The sequence below is a fragment of the Choloepus didactylus genome, chromosome 12 (assembly GCF_015220235.1).
Source record: "Choloepus didactylus isolate mChoDid1 chromosome 12, mChoDid1.pri, whole genome shotgun sequence".
NCBI lineage: Eukaryota > Metazoa > Chordata > Mammalia > Pilosa > Megalonychidae > Choloepus > Choloepus didactylus.
In genome coordinates, this window is record NC_051318.1 from 101,775,028 (window position 1) to 101,782,025 (window position 6,998).

Here is a 6,998-nt window from a genome sequence, read left to right on the forward strand (position 1 = left end):
GGCTCCTTTTGGAATCTCTCTGCCACTGAAGCTTATTTCATTTCCTTTCCCATCCCCCTTTTGGTCAAGAAGATGTTCTCCGTCCCACGGTGCCGGGTCTACATTCCTCCCTGGGAGTCATATTCCACGTTGCCAGGGAGATTCACTTCCCTGGGTGTCTGATCCCACGTAGGGGGGAGGGCAGTGATTTCACCTTTCAAGTTGGCTTAGCCAGAGAGAGAGGGCCACATCTGAGCAACAAAGAGGCATTCAGGAGGAGACTCTTAGGCACAAATACAGGGAGGCCTAGCCTCTCCTTTGCAGCAACCGTCTTCCCAAGGGTAAAACTTATGGTAGAGGGCTCAACCCATCAAACCACCAGTCCCCTATGTCTGTGGTCATGTTAGCAACCATGGAGGTGGGGTAGGCGAATACCCCTGCATTCTCCACAGGCTCCTCAAGGGGGCACTACATCTTTTTTTTTTTTTTTTTTCCCCTTGTTTGTCTTTTTTCTTTTTTTTTTTTTTTTTTTTTTTTTTAACTTTCCCTTCTTTTTTCAAATCACCTGTATGAAAAAAAAAGTTAAAAAGAAAACAAACATACAATAAAAGAGCATTTCAAAGAGACCATAGCAAGGGGGTAAGAAAAAGACAACTAACCTAAGATAACTGCTTAACTTCCAACATGTTCCTACTTTACCCCAAGAAAGTTACATAATATAGCAACATTTCAGTGAACTTGTTCCTACTACAACCATCAGAAATTAACAGACCATAGTCATTTCTGGGCATCCCCAGAACGTTAAATAGCTTATCTGTTCTTCCTGGATTATTGTTCCCCCTTCCTTAATTGCTCTCTACTGCTAGTTCCCCTACATTCTACATTATAAACCATTTGTTTTACATTTTTCAAAGTTCACATTAGTGGTAGCATATAATATTTCTCTTTTTGTGCCTGGCTTATTTCGCTCAGCATTATGTCTTCAAGGTTCATCCATGTTGTCATATGTTTCACCAGATCGTTCCTTCTTACTGCCGCGTAGTATTCCATCGTGTGTATATACCACATTTTATTTATCCACTCATCTGTTGAAGGACATTTGGGTTGTTTCCATCTCTTGGCAATTGTGAATAATGCTGCTATGAACATTGGCGTGCAGATATCTGTTCGTGTCACTGCTTTCCAATCTTCCGGGTATATAAAGAGAAGTGCAATCGCTGGATCGAATGGTACCTCTATATCTAGTTTTCTAAGGAACTGCCAGACTGACTTCCAGAGTGGCTGAACCATTATACAGTCCCACCAACAATGAATAAGAGTTCCAATTTCTCCACATCCCCTCCAGCATTTGTAGTTTCCTGTTTGTTTAATGGCAGCCATTCTAACCGGTGTTAGATGGTATCTCATTGTGGTCTTAATTTGCATCTCTCTAATAGCTAGTGAAGCTGAACATTTTTTCATGTGTTTCTTGGTCATTTGTATTTCCTCTTCAGAGAACTGTCTTTTCATATCTTTTGCCCATTTTATAATTGGGCTGTCTGTACTATTGTCATTGAGTTGTAGGATTTCTTTGTATATGCAAGATATCAGTCTTTTGTCAGATACATGGTTTCCAAAAATTTTTTCCCATTGAGTTGGCTGCCTCTTTACCTTTTTGAGAAATTCCTTTGAGGTGCAGAAACTTCTAAGCTTGAGGAGTTCCCATTTATCTATTTTCTCTTTTGTTGCTTGTGCTTTGGGTGTAAAGTCTAGGAAGTGGCCTCCTAATACAAGGTCTTGAAGATGTTTTCCTACATTATCTTCTAGGAGTTTTATGGTACTTTCTTTTATATTGAGATCTTTGGTCCATTTTGAGTTAATTTTTGTGTAGGGGGTGAGGTAGGGGTCCTCTTTCATTCTTTTGGATATGGATATCCAACTCTCCCAGCCCCATTTGTTGAAAAGACCATTATGGCTCAGTTCGGTGACTTTGGGGGCCTTATCAAAGATCAGTCGGCCATAGATCTGAGGGTCTATCTCTGAATTCTCAATTCGATTCCATTGATCTATATGTCTATCTTTGTGCCAGTACCATGCTGTCTTGGCAACTGTGGCTTTATAATAAGCTTCAAAGTCAGGGAGTGTAAGTCCTCCCACTTCGTTTTTCTTTTTTAGAGTGTCTTTAGCAATTCGAGGCATCTTCCCTTTCCAAATAAATTTGATAACTAGCTTTTCCAAGTCTGCAAAGTAGGTTGTTGGAATTTTGATTGGGATTGCATTGAATCTGTAGATGAGTTTGGGTAGAATTGACATCTTAATGACATTTAGCCTTCCTATCCATGAACATGGAATATTTTTCCATCTTTTAAGGTCCCCTTCTATTTCTTTTAGTAGAGTTATGTAGTTTTCTTTGTATAGGTCTTTTACATCTTTGGTTAAGTTGATTCCTAGGTACTTGATTTTTTTAGTTGCTATTGAAAATGGTATCTTTTTCTTGAGTGTCTCTTCAGTTTGTTCATTTCTAGCATATAGAAACATTACTGACTTATGTGCATTAATCTTGTATCCCGCTACTTTGCTAAATTTGTTTATTAGCTCTAGTAGGTGTATCGTTGATTTCTCAGGGTTTTCTAGATATAAGATCATATCATCTGCAAACAATGACAGTTTTACTTCTTCTTTTCCAATTTGGATGCCTTTTATTTCTTTGTCTTGCCGGATTGCCCTGGCTAGCACTTCCAGCACAATGTTGAATAACAGTGGTGACAGCGGGCATCCTTGTCTTGTTCCTGGTCTTAGAGGGAAGGCTTTCAGTCTCTCACCATTGAGTACTATGCTGGCTGTGGGTTTTTCATATATGCTCTTTATCATGTTGAGGAAGTTTCCTTCAATTCCTACCTTTTGAAGTGTTTTTATCAAAAAGGGATGTTGGATTTTGTCAAATGCTTTTTCAGCATCTATTGAGATGATCAATTGATTTTTCCCTTTCGAGTTTTTAATGTGTTGTAATACATTGATTGTTTTTCTGATGTTGAACCATCCTTGCATGCCTGGAATGAACCCCACTTGGTCATGGTGTATGATTTTTTTAATGTGTCTTTGGATTCGATTTGCAAGTATTTTGTTGAGGATTTTTGCATCTATATTCATTAGGGAGATTGGCCGGTAGTTTTCCTTTTTTGTAGCATCTTTGCCTGGTTTTGGTATTAGATTGATGTTAGCTTCATAAAATGAGTTAGGTAGTGTTCCATTTTTTTCAATGTTTTGAAAGAGTTTGAGTAAGATTGGTGTCAGTTCTTTCTGGAAAGTTTGGTAGAATTCCCCTGTGAAGCCATCTGGCCCTGGGCATTTATTTGTGGGAAGATTTTTGATGACTGATTGGATCTCTTTGCTTGTGATGGGTTGGTTGAGGTCTTCTATTTCTTCTCTGGTCAGTCTAGGTTGTTCATATGTTTCCAGGAAATTGTCCATTTCTTCTACATTATCCAGTTTGTTGCCATACAGTTGTTCATAATATCCTCTTATAATTTTTTTAATTTCTTCAGGATCTGCAGTTATGTCACCTTTTTCATTCATTATTTTGTTTATATGGGTCTTCTCTCTTTTTGATTTTGTCAGTCTAGCTAGGGGCTTGTCAATCTTGTTGATCTTCTCAAAGAACCAACTTTTGGTGATATTTATCCTTTCTATTGTTTTTTTGTTCTCTATGTCATTTATTTCTGCTTTAATCCTTGTTATTTCTTTTCTTCTACTTGGTTTAGGATTGGTTTGCTGTTCATTTTCTAGCTTCTTCAGTTGATCCATTAGTTCTTTGATTTTGGCTCTTTCTTCCTTTTTAATATATGCGTTTAGTGCTATAAATTTCCCCCTTAGCACTGCTTTTGCTGCATCCCATAGGTTTTGGTATGTTGTGTTCTCATTTTCATTCGTCTCTATATATTTAGCAATTTCTCTTGCTATTTCTTCTTTAACCCACTGATTGTTTAGGAGTGTGTTGTTTAACCTCCAGGTATTTGTGAATTTTCTAAGTCTCTGATGGTTATTGACTTCTAATTGTATTCCATTGTGGTCAGAGAATGTGCTTTGAATAATTTCAATCTTTTTAAATTTATTGAGGCTTGTTTTATGTCCCAGCATATGATCTATTCTGGAGAAAGTTCCGTGAGCACTAGAAAAGTATGTGTATCCTGGTGATTTGGGATGTAATGTCCTGTAGATGTCTGTTAAATCTAATTCATTTATCAGATTGTTTAGGTTTTCAATTTCCTTATTGGTCTTCTGTCTGGTTGATCTATCTATAGGAGAGAGTGATGTGTTGAAGTCTCCCACAATTATTGTGGAAACATCAATTGCTTCCTTTAGTTTTGCCAATGTTTCTCTCATGTATTTTGTGGCACCTTGATTGGGTGCATAGACATTTACGATTGTTATTTCTTCTTGCTGAATTGCCCCTTTTTTTTTTTTTTTTTTTGTTTTTTTTTTTTGTTTTTTTTTTTTTTTTTTTGTTTTTTTTTTTTTTTTTTTTTTTTTTAATCATCATTTTATTGAGATATATTCACATACCACGCAGTCATACAAAACAAATTGTACTTTCGATTGTTTACAGTACCATTACATAGTTGTACATTCATCACCTAAATCAATCCCTGACACCTTCATTAGCACACACACAAAAATAACAAGAATAATAATTAGAGTGAAAAAGAGCAATTGAAGTAAAAAAGAACACTGGGTACCTTTGTCTGTTTGTTTCCTTCCCCTACTTTTCTACACATCCATCCATAAACTAGACAAAGTGGTGTTTGGTCCTTATGGCTTTCCCAATCCCATTGTCACCCCTCATAAGCTACATTTTTATACAACTGTCTTCGAGAATCATGGGTTCTGGGTTGTAGTTTGATAGTTTCAGGTATCCACCACCAGCTACCCCAATTCTTTAGAACCTAAAAAGGGTTGTCTAAAGTGTGCATAAGAGTGCCCACCAGAGTGACCTCTCGGCTCCTTTTGGAATCTCTCTGCCACTGAAGCTTATTTCATTTCCTTTCACATCCCCCTTTTGGTCAAGAAGATGTTCTCCGTCCCACGGTGCCAGGTCTACATTCCTCCCTGGGAGTCATATTCCACGTTGCCAGGGAGATTCACTTCCCTGGGTGTCTGATCCCACGTAGGGGGGAGGGCAGTGATTTCACCTTTCAAGTTGGCTTAGCCAGAGAGAGAGTGAATTGCCCCTTTTATTAGTATGTAGTGGCCTTCTTTGTCTCTCAAAACATCCCTGCATTTGAAGTCTATTTTATCTGAGATTAATATTGCTACACCTGCTTTCTTTTGGCTGTAGCTTGCATGAAATATTTTTTTCCATCCTTTCACTTTCAGTTTCTTTGTGTCCCTGTGTCTAAGATGAGTCTCTTGTATGCAACATATTGATGGTTCATTTTTTTTGATCCATTCTGCGAATCTATATCTTTTAATTGGGGAGTTTAATCCATTTACATTCAACGTTAAAACCGTGAAGGCATTTCTTGAATCGGCCATCTTATCCTTTGGATTATGTTTGCCATATTTTTCCCTCTCTCTATTAATATCCTTTATTGTACCCATACCGAATCTCTTTAGTACTGAACCTTTCTCCAAGTCTCTCTGTCCTGTCTTTGTTTCTCTGTCTGTAGGGCTCCCTTTAGTATCTCCAGTAGGGCAGGTCTCTTGTTAGCAAATTCTCTCAGCATTTCTTTGTCTGTGAAAAATTTAAGCTCTCCCTCAAATTTGAAGGAGAGCTTTGCTGGATAAAGTATTCTTGGCTGGAAATTCCTCTCTCTCAGAATTTTAAATATATCGTGCCATTGCCTTCTCGCCTCCATGGTGGCTGCTGAGTAGTCACTACTTAGTCTTATGCTGTTTCCTTTGTATGTGGTGAATTGCTTTTCTCTTGCTGCTTTCAGAACTTGCTCCTTCTCTTCTATGTTTGACAGTGTGATCAGTATATGTCTCGGAGTGGGTTTTTTTGATTTATTCTATTTGGAGTTCGCTGAGCATTTATGATTTGTGTATTTATGTTGTTTAGAAGATTTGGGAAGTTTTCCCCAACAATTTCTTTGAATACTCTTCCTAGACCTTTACCCTTTTCTTCCCCTTCTGGGACACCAATGAGTCTTATATTCGGACGCTTCATATTGTCTATCATATCCCTGAGGTCCATTTCGAGTTTTTCAATTTTTTTCCCCATTCTTTCTTTTATGCTTTCATTTTCCATTCTGTCATCTTCCAGGTCACTGATTCGTTGTTCAACTTCCTCTAGTCTTGTACTATGAGTGTCCAGAATCTTTTTAATTTGGTCAACAGTTTCTTTAATTTCCATAAGATCATCCATTTTTTTATTTAGTCTTGCAATGTCTTCTTTATGCTCTTCTAGGGTCTTCTTGATTTCCTTCATATCCCGTACTAGGGTCTCATTGTTCATCTTTAGTTCTTTGAGTAGCTGCTCTAGGTGTGTCTCTTCTGGTCTTTTGATTTGGGTGCTTGGGCTTGGGTTATCCATATCGTCTGGTTTTTTCATATGCTTTATAATTTTCTGTTGTTTTTGGCCTCGTGGCATTTGCTGTCCTTGATAGGGTTCTTTTAGGGTTTGTAGGCCAGTTGAAGTCCTTATCTCTAATTTATCAGATCTACAGCTTCGTGGAGTACACTTTCTCTAACTAACCAGCAGGTGGCGTCCACGAGCCACCTGTTCTCCACAAGCCAGATCTCCCCTGCTTAGCCTTTTTGGTGAGTGGGGGAGTGAGTCTTGTGGGGCCCAATTGGTGTCCCAAGCTTGCGTGTGTAGTTGGTGTTGCCTGCCCTGTATGTGGGGCGTGTTTCTGGGCCGTCGGGGAGGGGGGGTGGCCCCAACAATCAAATCTCCCTGATGATCCTAGAGTTTTAAAGCTACTGCTATAGTCTAATCCTTCAGTTCAGTCCTGCCACAGTTTGTCTCTGCCACTGACCCACAAGTCTTTGGTATTGGCGTATGGCTCCTGAGACTTGCAAGTGGGCCCCTCTTCCAGGCT